We start from the raw sequence: 17,130 nt of genomic DNA on the forward strand, positions 1-17,130 counted from the left end.
GGAGCTTAGTGAAAAGAGTCACCTTCACTAAGTGGGCCCGCAGGCAAATTATGGCGCAAGTTCTATTTTTGATCCCAACAGGGATGATCACAGTGTGGGTGATCACAGTGTGGGTGATCACAGTGTGGGTGACCACAGTGTGAGTGATCACAGTGTGAGTGATCAAAGTCTATTTTTAGACTGGCTGTCAAAAATAGAAAAGTCAAATATTATTGTCTCATAATAATATTTGGACTATAAACTTGATCTTATTCTCTTGGAGCACTTCAGGATGAGCTATGGATGTGGTACATGCAGATCCCAGAAGGAAATACGTGATTACCTATGGGATGACTAATATTTGCATGCAGGACTTCAGTTAGAACTCAAGTGAGTTGAGTTTAGTGGACTGGAGGTGTAGTTGATGGAGTTGTGTTCAGTTTAGCTTTGTTAAACTGGTTGTATTTAGTCTAACTGATCAATAGACTAGAGATGAGTTGGGTGAATTAGTTATTAATTAATTCACAAGTTATTAACTCATAATGCAACTATATAATACATCAGTTAACTCAGTTTCATGTCAGTGCATGTTCAGTTCAACAGGGACAAGTGTTAGAGGATCAGACTGCTATCAGTTGTGACTATAGTTGTGCATGATGATTTGCACAATCAAAGGGATTGAGTATGCCAATGAATTGGCCAATACCAAGAATTGTAGCCTGTGCTCACATCCAACAGAGTGTGAGTGATTATTTGCAGGTCAAATACAATTTTGGTAAGCCATTCTCATCAATTCTTGGGAAGTTATTGAGCTGTGGAGGCAGGCAAGCAGCGGGGGAGATTTGGAGATCAAATCTGAGCTGTATTGTGTGTAGCATGTGGAGATAGTACTGAGTACTTGTGAGGAGTATTGTACTATGTATTGTTACATGATTCAATCAATATAATATACAGATAGTGTGGGGTTTTTAGCAAGATGATTTCCCCAGGATACATACTGTGTTAATGAGTTTGATTGATGCTTCTATGTGTGCCTGTGAATGTTTTTGCTTTTGTAAATTGATGATCAATGTAGAGGAGATTATGTATTATACATGTTCCGCTTATAATTGTATGATCAGGATAATCTCTGTGAATATGTGTTAAATTATTCAAAATTTCTACAAATCATGAAATATGACACCTATTGATATAGGAACCTAATAGTGGCTCCACTTGGGGATGGCTTTTCCAGATGAAAAGCCAAGAATAGCAGGTCAGATAGCCTTATTTTTGGTTCTTGTTGTAATCTGAAACTTCCTTCTGCTGTAGACACACAACTGAATCTTTGTAACATGTATATACTTCTCATGAGCTAATATGAACAAGATAACAACTCTGTTTTGCCAGTTGGTCTAAATGTTCAGTCATCTTCATGGCTCCCAAGCTTTCTTTTTTATTTCTCCTGATAAGTTCAAATATGTACAAAAGGTGGCACAACTGCTTGCTTTTTCCCTCAAAATTTGTTGCATCTTACCCCTAATCTAATTGTTGTAATGAACTGCTAAGATAGACACTATTTATGTACAATTTACAGTTCTGTTATGTTGATCAAAGAGGATCAAAATAATGCTTGAGCATTCGCCCATTGACTGGCCCTTCCTCAGCTTCTATGCCATCCAAACTCTTCAAAAAATAGGTGTTGTTTCCTTGTACAGTCTGAATGACATAAGGCCCCTTCCAAAGGAAATCAAATTTGCCATGCTTTCCTTTGTCTTCCCTTCTATTATCCCACTTCAGCACTTTGTCTCCTATGAAGAAATCTTCAGTCTTTGTTCTTTTGTCAAAAATCTTTTCGAGTCTATCTTGCAGAACCTGAGTTCTCTAATATAATTCCTCTCTAGTTTGTTGCAAGTGAATAGTTTGATTGATTCTCCGTTGAATGTCATTAGGTTCTGCTTGTAACTCTTGCAACAATTTGATTACAGGGATTCCCAAGGATGAGGGGAACACAGCCTCCATGCCATAAACCAATTCATATGGGCTGGTTCCAATAGATCTTTTAGTGGTCAATCTGTCTGCCCATAATGCATTGACAAGTTTTTTATGCCAATTCTTTTTATTCTCCTCCAAGACCTTTTTGATGATGTTGATCAGGATTTTATTGGAGGATACGGCTAGGGGATTACCTTGAGGGTAATAGGCTGTGGAGTGGCCTAAGGTAACGTGGTACTTATGACAAAAACTAATCATTCTTTTGGATTTAAAGGCAGCAGCATTGTTTGTAATAATTTTCTCCGGACAGCCAAATCTAGACAAAATATTGGTTTCTAAGAATTGCATGATGATTGAGTCATTGGCTTGCCTGCAAGGGATGGCTTCTATCCATTTGGTAAAGTAGTCTGTGGTAGTAAAAATCCATTTGTGTTGGCCAGAGGAGGGAGGGTGAATTTCTCCAATAAAATCTAAACCCCATTGTTGAAATGGTCTTTCAGTGGAAATGGGTTTTAGAGGTAAAGGTAACAGCTTTCTCTTGCCTTCAAAGATCTTGCATTTATGGCAAGAAACTACAAATTTTTTCACATCAGCAAACAGGGAGGGTAATAAAAACCAACTCTTAGAATTTTATCAGTTGTTGACTTCCAATACAAGTGTCCTCCGCAGTCCCCTGCATGAAATTCCTTGAGTATTTTGTTAGTATCATCTTGTATTAGGCAATTTAGCAAAATACCTTCATGGTTTTTCGAAAACAACACATTATCTATAATACAAAACTTTGAAGTCTTCATTTTCAAGAATCTCTTTTTAGTCCTGGATAACCCTGGAGGAGCTTGCAAATTTAACAATACAAAACATATGTCAGCATACCAAGGTGATTGTAAAAAGGCTTGATTGATCTGTGGAGTCGCCATCTCCTGTTCGTTATCCAGTTCCTTGATGTCAAGGGCTTGGAAATTGGTTTCAATCATTAATTTAGCTAACCCTTGTCCTTTTATGAGTTTTGTAGGCTTGATTTCAATGTCATACTCTAAAATGTTGGCTATCCATTTGCCCCTTTTACCCTCAATTCCTTCTTGAGTCAGAATGTCTTTGACCACAGCGTCTGGAACATAGGCTATCACATGAGAGTACAGGATATACTCTGAAGTCCTTGATGGCCTTTACAAGGGCATAGGCTTGTTTCTCCATGATTTGATATTTGAGTGGAGCATCTCTAAGTGCTTTGCTGAAGAAAACAATGGGCTTCTCACATCCTTGGTCATCCTTTTGTAGTAGGACGGCAGCAATAGTATGCTGAGATGCAAAGGAAAAAATTATGAAATCTCTATCAAACTTGGGGCTTGTGAGAACAGGTGTTTTAGTCAAAGCTATCTTGATTTCATCAAAGGCTTGTTTAGCTTCTGTGGTCCATTTGACTTTAGAATCTTTCTTCAGCATGTTATTCAACAGTCTTATTAGTTCGGCTAAATTTGGAATGAATCTTCTTAGGAAATTGATCATATCTAGAAAGGCTTGTAGTTCCTTGATGTTTCTTGGGTGAGGGACTTGGAGGATAACTTGTATTCTGTTCGTGTCAATTCTTATGCCATCTTTTGAAATTATGTGACCTAGGAGTTTGCCTTCTTCAAGGCCAAATAATGATTTCTTCGGGTTCAAGGATATGCCATATTTTCTGCAAATTAGGAACACTTGTCTCAAATGCTCTAAATGTTTTTGGTCTGATTTTTGAAAATGCAGTGAGATCATCAAGGTATATGACTAAGAAATCATGGATCTCTTTGGCAAAGGCTATGCCCATTGCTCTTTGAAATGTGGCCCCTGCATTTTTGAGTCCAAAAGGCATTTTGACATATTTAAAGGTTCCCCAAGGTGTTGTAAAGGCAGTTTTGTCTTGATCATCCGAGTGGACTAAAATATGATTAAATCCTGAGAACCCATCTAATAGTGAGATCCTAGAAGCTCCCACCACCCTTTGTAAAATGTGATCCATCTTAGGTAAGGGGTAGTGGTCTTTGAGAGACTTTATTCAAATTCCTTAAATCAACACACAGTCTTATCTCTCCCGTTTTCTTCCTAGTAGACACTAGATTTGAAATCCACTCTGAAAACCTGATAGGTGCAATTATTCCAGCTTCATACATTCGTTTGACTTCCTTTTCAATCAGGGGAAGGAGGACAGGGTTCACCTTTCTAAGATTTTGTTTAAAAGGTTTTTGATTTTCTTTCAAAGGTATTGTATGTTGGATGACAGAAGTATCATAGGACCTTAGGTCCTCATAGCTCCATGCAAAGACATCTTGGAACTCTTTAAAAAACTCAATGTATTTCAGTTTTTTATCAGGAGGCAATGTTTTGGACAGTTTTACCATTTTGGGATTTTCTGTGTTTCCTATGTTGCAGTCCTCAATTTCTGCATTTAGAGATTGCATTTTTGGCTTTCTTGGAATATCATTTGAATCAAATATATCCTCCAAAGGAGTTATGCCTGTGGGCAGGAAATTATCCTTTAGTTCAATTACTTCAGATTCTCCCTCAGCTATTTCATCCAGGTCCATTTGCTTCAGCTCTTGTAAATTTTTACAGTTAAAAGTTGTTGGATGCAAAATCAAATTCGTTGTTTCAGCTGATATATTTTGCTCAATTTTGTCTATTTGCTGTTGATCATCAATGGTGCTTGTGTCAATGTTTACACTTGAGAATTCCTCTTTCAAAGTCAAGAAATTATTGATTTGGGTATCATTTTCAAACACCTGCCAATTTTTTACATTATCTGGGACAGCAGGCCTGTGTTTAATTTCAGTAGTGAAGTGGTGATTAGGCTCAAATGGAAGCTTGCAAGTGCTGGCAAAAGTTGCCAAACTATGTGTATGTAAATTGTGCTTTCTTGGAATTTTGGTGAGCTAAGATTCTAAGAAGGTGTTGAGTATCTCAATGGCAGCACTTCTGTAAGCTCTTAACCTAAGATCATTTGTAACAAAGTTTCCCTTCATCTGTTGGATAATCAAATTTGAGTCCCCTAGAATTGAAATCTTGGTAGCCCCTAGACTTCTAATCAGTTTGAGACCCAGTAAAAGGGCTTCATATTCGGCCATGTTGTTTGTACATCTGAAACTTAGCCTATAAGCATGACCTTGAGCATGGTCATTTTGCATGTTGTGTATCCAAACACCTGCCCCCGCTCCTAATTTGTTCACTGACCCATCAAACTCTAAGTACCCTAAGATTTCTTGATTACCACTAGTCTTAGGAGTTTTGGAAACTTGCTTAGTGGGCAGATTTAGATTTTGTAACTCATATGCTATGTCTTGTTCATTTGTTGCATCAATCACATCAACAATTTTTTGATCTTGAGCACTGGATTGTTCATTTATGCTTTTTGTTTGCACTGTTTCTAGGAGTTTGACATCATTTTTGGGACACATCTCAACATTGTATAAGATGAATGAATCCATATCAGAATGCATAGAATAGATGGGGAAGTTTTGGGGTTTCTCTTGACTACTGACCACATATTTCATCAATGTTTCTCGGTACAATCTCTTCGGCTATCCAAAGACTGAAATGGTGGCATAGGACATGTCTAGTTGCAAAGACCCTTAGAGTTTTGCACCCCAAGATCTGGACAAAAGCATGCCATACTTTGGTGGGATATTAGCTACCACCACATCCATCAAGATTCTCTTGGCTGGATATTGGACTAAAGATACACAAAGGTCTTTAATTAGGCCTAGACACCTGACCTGGCTGGAATCAAATGAGAACAAGTCTTTGTATGGCCTTGTGATATGTAGGTCCAGTCTTTCCATCACAGATTTAGGCATTAGGTTATGGGAAGCTCCCGAATCAAACATTGCGTTATGCAGCACTTTGTCATGAATGTTCAAGCTCACATAGAATGGAGGAACCCCTCCATCTATTGTTTTACCATTGACTTCATGACCAAAAACCAGTTCTGGTTTATCATCTAAAACATTGACTGCATCCCTATTCTCTGATATTTGAAGTGACCTATTGATTTGTTCCCTATAAACTTCATGTTTAGCCAATTCAGACAGAGGAATGGCTATTTTCAGTTTGCCTATTTCTGTCTCTAGGTTAAAAGTTTTTTCCGCCTGAATTCTTGTGTTGTGGACAACAAGCTTTTCCTTTTCTGTTGTATTTTGAGTAACCTTCTCTTCATCATGAGTGTTTTTTTGAGCTAAATCTGTTTTAAAATTATTTTCAGGAGGGCGGTTTAGATTTTCTTTTGAGGGAAGGGATGTGGGTGGCTGATTTTTTGAGGTTGTACATCTAATATGTCCTCAACCATGGGTTCCTTTGGGTAAGGGTCTGTTTTAGCAGGGAGTTCTGTCAGGGCAGCTTTATCTTTTGTTTTCTTTGGCTGCTTGGTATCTTGCAGCTTGGCAGGTTCAGGCACATCTATGGTTTTTCTTCTTAATTTTTATTGTTTATGGACCTCATAGACTGCTGCATCATACCCTTCTCTGAAATCAAATGACTCTCCGGACTTGGTTTGAAATTGATTGAAATTATGAGCTTCTTGGTCATCTTGAGTTAGAAAGATTTGTTTCTCACTGTTTAGCCCCATTAGGTTGATTTGGGTGTCCTCTATTGGCTCACTAGAGGTTGAGGCTTCGGCATAGTTCTCTTGAAATGGCGGTCTGATATTCTGATCAGGGCCAGCCTTCCCGATGTTAGGATTTTGATTTTTTCTAAAGTTCGGATTCCTAGTGGTGTTACTTGGTTGACCCTCCCAAGAAGATTTTCTTTCAATGGTTTCCAATCTGTCACCCAGTCTGTCCATGCCTTTGATGATTGCATCAAGTTTTTGTTCAAATGTTGAAGACTCTTCTTTGAAAGTAGTCCTTCTTTCAGCTCTAGCTCGGGATCTTTTAGGGATTAGGTTTGCCTCTACACTAACAGCTATGCTCTGCATGTCTTCCAAGCTAGCAGGAGCTCTTTCCCTTAGCTGATATGCCATGTCAAAGTCAAATCCATCAGGGAATTTGATTAAGGCTAAGTCAGGTGGAGGTCTAAGGTTTTGAGGGATAGCATTGTACACATTGTTGAATCTAGCACAATAGTCTTGGACAATTTCTTGCGGGCCTCTTTTTAAATTGTCATACTCTGATAGGATATGTAAAGGGTCCTTCTTCTTTTCCCATCTGTTAAGAAAGGTTTGGTAAAGGGCATCCAAATCAGCAATTGTGTTTGCACCAAGTTCCCGAAACCAAGTCCTTACTTCACCGATTAAGCTCTGAACAAAAATTTTCATTCTGACACCATTGTCATCGATTTCATAGTTCTCAAAGTCATCCATCATTTTCTTAGTGTGTTGCTGGGCTATATAGGAGCCAGTACCATCAAAATATGCAATTTTTCTCTGTTAATCTGGAGGCATAGCCCCTGGATTTGCAGGCAACTGTAGAGGAGCATAACGGTTTGCCATATTTACAGGGATAAATGGGACAGCATGAAGAAATAAGACAGCTGGAATAGCAGGGACAGTAGTGGAAATATGTGCAATGGATGGGGGAGTGGAGAGAATGCTTTGAGGTGTGGATGAAGAACTAGGAGAGGTTGTTGTATTGACAGAAATGACTGCTGCTCTCCCAGGGGTGAGCTCAGATTTTGTAGGACTTTGCTGAAGTATATCAAGGTCTAAATCAGCAGATTTTTCTAGTTTTTCTTGTTTTCTAAGGGTCTTAGAGATCAAGTTAGGATTTTCAAAAACAGCTGGAGGATCTGGATCAAGATTTGACCTAGTGTACCGGACTTTCTTCTTTGGAGCCAGCTTCCAAATTTGTTTTGGTATTTTCTAGGAATGTTAAATCTTTGACAATATTCTGCAGGAAACTCTTTTGGAATATAGGAGGTTTTAGGCTTTCCTTTAAATATGTTGAAACAGGGAAATTGATCAAATATTTGGGACAGTTGTTTAAAGCCTAAAGCTATACTGGAGATTGACTGAAGTAGCTTTTAATTACTCCTATAAATGCACAGCAAGAAAAGTTTCAAAGGCTATCTGGCTAACTTCAGGCTCCATCTATAGCTTTAGAAAATAGACAGCAGTTAGAAACAGTCCTTCAGTCTCGAGTGGAGTCGCCAATGATGTTATCACTCAGGTTGTTCCCTGCCTCCAGAAGGGAATACAGCTGAGGTAACCACTAACCAGTCTTTTAGCTGCAGATTCTAGCCAATCTACAACTAGAGAGGGATCTCTCTTTATTATTTAGATTTGTTTTGTTATATGTTAGGCTAATTATGAAGCACAAGTTTTGTTTGGTGTTTGGAAGGTGACATTCAGTAGAGCAGGGTTGTAATGTGAGAGAAGTTTAGACCATTGGGTTGATGGAGTCAGGGAATAAACCTCTGGGTATGGTTTCTTTGGCAATAGGAAAACTACAAAGCAAGATAACTAAACACAGAACAATTTTCAAGCTGGAATAAGATGAAATGAAGTTAGGGAATGAAAGGCAATCAAGAATATTTCATTATGCTAACATATGGAAATTGTATAAACATTATTAGGGAACAGTTAAGAATTCCTTGATGATATTTAGAGTGAAAGAACCAGGGAGACAAGAGCAGTCAAGAATTCTTTCCTATGATAATCCTGTAGAAAACATAAGAAATTACAGGAATTGAACACAGAGTACAGCAAAGTAAACTTTGTGTTATCCTTTTTTCCTGTAAATTAGAGCATGATATTTAGATGGTAAATAAAACACAGATACAATAACACGAGATTAAAGAAGACTTATTGATCCATGTATTAACACGAGAATTCTGCAATATATCCTTCTGCCATTGATTCCATAACCAGAAAATTCACCAGCAAAGCATTCCAGCAATCTTTATTTCAAAAGAGTTCTCAAAACATACAGCGCAGGTCCAGAATGATATTCACCAGCCAACAATAATACATATCTTGGGGAAGTATTTATAAAAGTGTTTACAAAATATCCCGTAGGAAAAATATCAAGTCATAAATTCATCCATCTACTTTGGCAAAGGCAATCACTGATATGGAAAAAACCGGGCAGAAATGAATGCAGAAGTAACTATGATGTACTGGCCACCTTAGGTGTTCCGCTATTGTTGAATTTTCGGCTTAAGTAGTTGGCTGATAGCTGCTTCTCTGATTTGTGTTCCTGATGTGCTGTCACTTGCCACCTGTCCCTGAGTTTGCCTCAACGCTTTTCAGCGCAAATTCCTTCCTTTGACAATTCAATTTTCTAATAGGTGACTCTTGTATTTGAATTTGATTTTATGCAGTAGATCAAAAGAGCATTAAAATTACCTTGGAAAAACCTCAAGCATGCCCTCCCACCATTGATCTGTTGGCAGCTGGTGTCTCTGTAGTTTAATTAATGTTTCATCAGCTTCAGTATATGTGTAGTAATTTGGCTAGACTTCAAAAAGATGATTTATTTCATGTTCAATATAGAACAAATTTTCCAATTTTTCATATAAAACCTATCTAGAGGGAGGCACTGTCTCTTCTGAGCTGCTTGATGATGCTGTTATTTGATTGGTAACATAGGTATTTACCCTGCAAGCATACTGTTCATATGTTAACAGTGTTCTATTGCTGGTCAATAAACTGGGTAACCCCTTGCTCTGCAATACTACAAAATTTTGTCTGAAGGCATTTATTTCTACTTGCATCTCTTGGCACTTTCTTTCCAAAGTCTGCAAAAAATTCCTCATGGTCAGCACCTTTTTCACTACCAAAATTGTGTATGTTCTGTTCCTGATATCCAGAGCTACTAATTGTTCTCTAGTATGAGTATTCAAAAAAAGGATCATCTTGTTGGCCTCTTCGGGCTTGTTTGCCAATAATGCTCTGGCCTTTTGAGTCTCAAATTGAGCTCTCGCTATCAATTCAACCTGGTCATGAATAGTCTAGATTACTGTCCATTGATCAGTGATGGACTGGCCAATTTTAGCCCATAAAATTGTTTTGATTTCTGCCAGAGTTTTGTGAAGAGTAAGGTCCTTCTCCAAGGCCTTTATCTTGTTTTCCAGGGCATTTACTTCCCTTGTCTTCTCAGCCACAACCATTTTTGATTTGTCATAATTCACCTCAATATTGGCCAGTTTTTCTTTGGCTTCTTTTAATTCTGCCATTTGGAGTTCTAGGGCTTTTATTTCCTTCATCATTTCTTCCATACTCAGGCTGGCATCTTGTCCTGCTACTACTGTAGTTGTTGCTGAAGTTGAGGTACCTGTTGTTGATGCCCGATCAGTAGGAGGGATTGCTATTGTAGTTGCAGGAAGAGCAGTTGTAATAATTGGAGTTGTTTGATCTGGTAGAGAGTCCAACTCTCCTTGTTTTCCTTGCAATGCTACCTCCAAGGCTTTCTCTATTTCTAGCAATCTTTCATTCATCCTCATTAACAAACTTACCGCATCCTCCTCTTCTTTTTATTGTGCAACTTCTGTGGTTTGAGGATGTATTGTAACTGGAAGCTTTAGCTGCCTTCTGAGGGCTGCTATGTCTTCCTCTATCTTTTTTATCAAGGCCTGTATGCCCTTGGGATCGTTGGGATCATGTCCTAGTTCCATGATAATCTCCTCCAAAGATTTGATTCTGTTGTCCTTGGCTAATGAGGAGGCTTTCTCCAATTCCAATTGGGCAAAAATATTATAAAGTGAATTTTGCAATCTGTGGACCAATATTGCTTTATCTACCAAGGTGGAGTACACCATTTCTCCAGTTTGTTTGTGTAACTCAATCTGGTCCATTGGGTGGATGTATTTAGCAAGGACTTCCAGATTGGTTCTGATATAATCAGGAGCTGATTGGGGCTGTTGTACTGTAGGCCTGAAGTGACTAAGGGTCATTTTCCCTTCTTGAATATCATAGGCTTCCATTAGCCTTTGTTGATTGGTGGGATCCATTCTTAGCAATTGATTATAAAGCTGGAATCTTACTGGCTCATTTCTTGCCTTTATGTCAGTGAATGCTTTCTTGATATCTGAGCCTTGCTTGCTCTGTTGCTTGGTGGATGTAACCTCCACACCATGTTGCCTCTCTTGCTCCTACTGAAAGGAGCTAGCTGATGTTTCCATACTTGGGAGAATCCGCTATTTGGTTGTTTCCTCACCCCTTAGGTTGCCTGTTGTTTCTTCTGTGAATTCTTCCTCAGAGTAGGGGTTCAACCTTTTCCTCTTCTCCCCTTGCTACTCTGTGGATGCCCCTGTGGGTGTCTCTTCCTGCCTGAGCCTTTTCTTGGCTCTTTCCTCATTGAGAGGAGTTTGTAGCACAGGGACATCAGTTACCTTTTCTTGAGTTGAAGGGGCTTGCCCTTGACTTTGCTCTTTTGTTGTATCTGGCCGGTCTGCCATTGTCTCCTACTGCTCTGAATGTTGCACTTCCTTCCCTTTGAATGTCCCTATAGGTGGAGCACTTTCTTGGGCAGGTTGTTGTGAAGTTGTGGCAGCTGATGTTCCCGCTCCAAGGTGTTGAGGCAATGTGAAAGGCACCTATCCAAAAGAGTCCAGGTCAAGTGTTTTTTCGAACTCTTTCATTTCTTTTTCTAATCTCTCCTCTTCAGTAAGTTCCTCAACTAGTGAGCCTTCTACCCATTCCTGTTGATTGGAATATTGTTCAATCTGAGGGATTCTATGGTGCACATATCCTGTAAGCTTGTTTTTGACTCTTCTAAATCTTATGAAATGTTCAGGGTCATATGGTGACCAAAGAAAACTTTGTTTCAGCTTAAGTTTCTCTCTCAGAATATTGTTAGCTTCCTTCCATGCTTCTTCCCTTTTATTGAAGATAAAAGGGCCCAATTGATGCCTTATCTAGAGCTGCACTTTTTTCCTAGCACCATAGAAATGAGTCAAATCTGAACTACTGAATTGCCGGTAGTATTCCAGGGCAAAGAGTCTCATAGGGACATACTTTGGCAGCTTGTAAGGAGCTAATTGACAGCCATAAATCCTGATCACTGTGTGGTTTTGGTAAAAATACCAGTCACCAGTACTATATTCCTTTGAGAGGTGTAGGATTTTCTGCATTTCAGCAGAGAACCTGGCAGGAGGAGTTGTTGACAACAAACAGGTGATTGGATATATGAAAAGGTCAATAAACTCACAATATGTATATGGGGAGCTACGAACATGATGGAATACTGAAGACCAAAATATTACAAACCTTTGCTCCCCGTTAGCATCCAATTTTTTGAGGGAAACTGGGAAACTATCAAGTTGGTAGTACAGCAGCAAATGATATATGTATGAAGTGTACTTGAACACTCTCTCTCTGTCTAAATTCATGAATTTCTCGTGAATTTTGTTAGCTATGAAGGTAGAATAATCATACTTGATAGCAGGGGGCTGTCCTGGAGCAAACATGGACATCAAAGCAAAGACAGTCTCATCCATAATTTCACTTGTTCTGAATCCCAGGATGTAGGAAATCATGTCTATGAGCATTTTCCAGGCTCATCAAACCAGGCATGGTGATAGGGAATTGTGTATCTGTAGTAACAATCTGGTGGCATGAACATCTTGGCAATTCGGTCAACTTCTGCAGAGGACAACTTGGAGGCTTGATCCAGCAAATGTTTCATGGAGAGAGGGACCAAAGGCTGAGTTGGCTTGAAGTGCAGCATCTCATTTATAGACTGAGGAGTGATATGAAAGAAGACATTTCCAGAAGGGTCCATCACTGCCCTTTGAGAAGGCTCATAATTAGCACAACATTGATGGATTAGGCCAGGGAAGACATTCACTGAAGGCAGGTAGTATATAGGCATATTAGACTCCCAGATTCTAAATATGTCAGGTTTGTTCCTGTAGCTATTCCTTATTTCACAAAAGCCTGAAGATGAGGTTTATCACCCTCCATGTCATCAATCTGGAAATCTCTATCAGCAAGAGGTAGCCACTCCAGTTCTTTATGTGGGGCATTCAAAGGTGCAATATTCAGGGCCACTGGAGCCTCCATGATTCACTGTGTTTATAATTAGATTTTGAGTCTGTGTCTCAATAGGAAACAGAGTACTGGCACTGGGTCTTTCACAGGAATTTCACAGGAATTTTGCAATTTGAGTTTTATAAGGAATTGACCTCATTGGGTAGAATTCAAAGGAGAGACAAAGCCTGCAGAGTTTAGTTAGGAAGCTAAAAGAACAATGTAAAGGGCGTTTCTTCTACAGGTGTTTTTTATTGGTTTTGCAGGCGCAAATGAGCTCAACTTGTAGTTTGATGGGAAATTCGCAGAGGAGAACAGAATTTGCGAGTTTTCTTAGGTAACAATGGTCAAACAGTGACTTAGAGTACCGAGGTTTGCAGAGAGTGGTGCATTTTACTCAAATTCAATTCTTCTCGTAATTGCAACAGAGAAGTTTCGTAAAAACAAGGTTTATGGGAAACTATCGGGTAAATACCTGTTTTTACAAGCGACTGGTGCGAAATGCGGTTGGAGACGGAGCTGAGGGGGTCGGGCTTGCAGCATGAACTCGCCTGGGTGGTGGACTGGAGCATCAATGGCGGATTCAATGTAATTCACATGCATAGTCTCCACAATACAACGAATAGGAAATAAACAAAAACATCACTTTCATGACTTTTGAACAAATTTGGGCTTTTTCGGACTTTTTGGCGCTTTTCTTGCTGACGTCATTATGACGTAACCTTGTCCTGTAGCGGGGTATGGAAGGTGACGTGGAAGACGAAGTGGGCATTGACGTGGGCGCAGACGTGGTGAATGACGTGCACAGCGGGAACAGGAGGCGGTTTGTGGTTTCCATTGGACCGCTTTTGATACGGGGGCGGTTTGCATTAGAACGGGCCCGATGCAATAGAAAAGGGACACACGTCCCGGGGTACGGCGGGAAAACCGCTTTCTATCGGGCGCTAACTCTCGTACACCGAAGCGGCTCTGATATCAATGAGAGTCATTGGATCTGGGGGGTGCGATCCAACGGTTGGCGGGAAGGCAAGGTGGCGGGCGGTTATGGCGCGGGAGCCCACCAAACATTAATGATCTATACGAAGTGTGGGGGTTGAAAACTTTGGGTTATCGGGGTATGGTTATTTAATTAACCGAATGTTAATTAAATCCCAGTGTTAATGTGCGGCGAACTATGGTTATTTGTTCAACCAAAGGTCAAACCAATCCCGGCAGAACACGTGGTGGGTTGTTATTGGCCCCAGGTGGACCAATGACTCCTGAGAAAACTAAAATATAGCCATATTAGGCTAGGGTGGGATATTTATAATGTTTTTTGGGTTTTTCTTGTTATTTATATATAGTAGGGGTAGAGAAACTTTATATAGGAATTATATAATAAAGTTAGGGTGTTAATATGACAAATGATAGGAGAATGCTAAGTTTATGGGTAAAAAAAAAACTTAGATCTTAAGGGAAATGAAAGGAAAATGAAGTGGTTATTTTACACAAGAAATGTGGCATGTTATAAACAAGTGAACACAAAGTTTCACTTAGTATTTCTCATAAAATGAAATGAGCTAGGACCACTGAGCAGATCCCAATGTCCTTGAGGGGATGTCAATAAGGGTACTTGGGGAAATGAGAGGGGAAATTGTTGGAAATAATACTGAGAGGGGGGGGTGAATCAGTATTATCAAGCCAAATATTCCCTTTTCTAAATTCCAGATGATATACGCTACTTCAGTTAATACAACCCGCGTATATACGCAACTACAGATAACGAAAACCGCGTATATAAATCAGACTTATAATTTGAATTATCTTTCAGATGTCAGTTATTAATATGTGATTCAGATGCACATAAATAGTACCAGAAACAGTGAAACAGAGCAGAAGACAGTCACACACAAGAACACAAGATATAAGGAGGAAACCCAATGTGGGTGAAAACCCCCTGCTGCAATTCGTCTCTATCTTCTTTTTAATTAGAAAATTTTCTTTACAATGTCTTGTACTGGAGTAGTCTTTACCAGTACGCAGGCTGCAACCTGCAGAGAGCTACAACTCTCTCTCGTTTTCCAACTTCCCTGGAAGGGAGCTCCAACCCCCTTAGTTCTTGTACTAGCTTGAGATACTAGTACGCAGGCTCCTACCTGCAGAAGGCTGCAACCTTCTCTTTGCTTTCAGGGACCTCGTTTCATTAATTTTCAGACTGGATCCACAAGTAACATCAATCATACATCAAGAATTTCTGCATAACCCAAACTCCTTTTCACCAATCATAAGCTGAAAACAACCAAGCACTTCTCTGATCACTGAACCCAGAACACAGTAACTGTAATCAAACACCAATTCTGAACCCAGAACACTGCAGCAATAAAACAGAAGCAGCTAGAACATAAATCAAGACATATACACTACTTCACTGTTCATCAACCTGTGAGTATACGCTTCTGTACCACACCCAACCTGCGTATACGCGTCTTTCATTCACAGAAAACGCGTATATACGCAGCTTCAATTCGCTGAACCTGCGTACAGATCTATAAAGGATAATTTATTCTTTAAGCATTCAGACATTAGTTAGCCCAGATTTATAGATCAAGAGTGCGCCACATATAACAGATCAAAATCATACATAGATACCAATGTTCAAGCCTTGAGATTTAGATCCATCAATAGTCCTTATCCTTCTTGCGTTCAGGTTCCACCTTCATTCAGATCTAGATCTGCACCATAACCCAAATCACCCGTATTCCAGATCTATCACAATATCAGATATTCAATAATTCAGAGGATGCCTTTTCACATGATCTCCTTCCTCTTTTATAGTTATAGGCCTTGCACAATACCACGGGCCAAAACCATAGTAATCCAATACCAAAGGCCAAAAACCTGGGTTCAACTCTTCTGCCGAGATACCATGGTCCACAACCAAAGGTTCAAATTCCAAGGACTAACAACCACGGACCAAAAATAAGTTTCCCATCATGTACGCGCTTTTATGTGCATAAAAGTGCGTGTATACGCATACGCGACTTAGGAACGTATAAACCGCGTGTATACGCGACTTCGGCAAGGTGTACCTGCGTATACAAGATTTCCTTCATTCTGAGCACTTGAACTGAGATCTGTCACCAAAGTGAGTTGCCATCAAGGAAAACACCTGTACCATAGCGCCATATCTATGCCAAAATGCCAACAATCTCCCCCTTTGGACTTGATGGCAACCCCAAGATCCTCAATGTCATTCTCCCCCTTTGTCATCAAGGGCAAAGGGTTATGCTCCCCCTGAGTACATGCTGATATCTCTGCTCTGCTGTGCTGAACATGCTCCCCCTGGCTGTAGGCAAGATCTGCAAAAAGATGTTATTCAAGAAGAACCATGGCTTATACATCATAAAATACCTTCCTATCAAAAAGACTCGATACATACAAGCATCACCCAACCAAGTGGGGATACATCATAAATTTACATATGACAACAGATCACAACAATCATCCCAGGCATAGTGGGGAAACCAAAATAGGCCGTTACATGACCTTGATAAGCAAATATACATGACATAGAGACAAAATATCAAGACTTATGACCAATAACTACTATCAGCAGCATCTGACAATCACTGTACATATCAGCAATCATGTTCACCTTCTGACCTTCTTTCTGCAGCTGATCTACCTGAGCCAAAAACAACCTGAGTACTGGGGCCAAAAGCTTCTAAGGTAATGCCAACAATGTATTATTAGAAGATTATCTGCTCCCCCTGAATCTGTGCCTGATGGTCTCTGACAGACCCATCTCAGACTCTCTCCAACCAGAGTCTACCCTTGCTGATATTCTTCAGAACTCCACATACGCGACTGCACCTAAATAAATCGGCGTATGTACGCGGATACCCCTCATCCAACTCGCGTATACCAACTTTTCTTGGAACAGACAAGCTTCAACAGCAGGATGAAGCATCAACGACTCCCAGCTTCTGTCTGAGATATTCAAAAGTTTCCCTGGGCAGTGGTTTGGTGAATATATCAGCAACTTGTTCCTTAGAAGGAACATACTCCAATTTGACCTTTTGTTCCAACACTTGTTCCCGAAGAAAGTGATACTTGATCGGTATGTGCTTGGTTTTTGAATGCATGACTGGGTTCTTTGAAATTCTTATTGCACTTGTATTATCACATAAGATAGAGATAGGTGGAGTACAAGTGATTTGAAAATCCTGCAAGGTTTGCATCATCCAAAGGAGTTGTGTGCAACA

Source organism: Pinus tabuliformis, chromosome 9, assembly GCF_031772625.1.
Source record: "Pinus tabuliformis cultivar Carrire ecotype Pingquan chromosome 9, CPIR1, whole genome shotgun sequence".
NCBI classification, from domain to species: Eukaryota; Viridiplantae; Streptophyta; class Pinopsida; order Pinales; family Pinaceae; genus Pinus; species Pinus tabuliformis.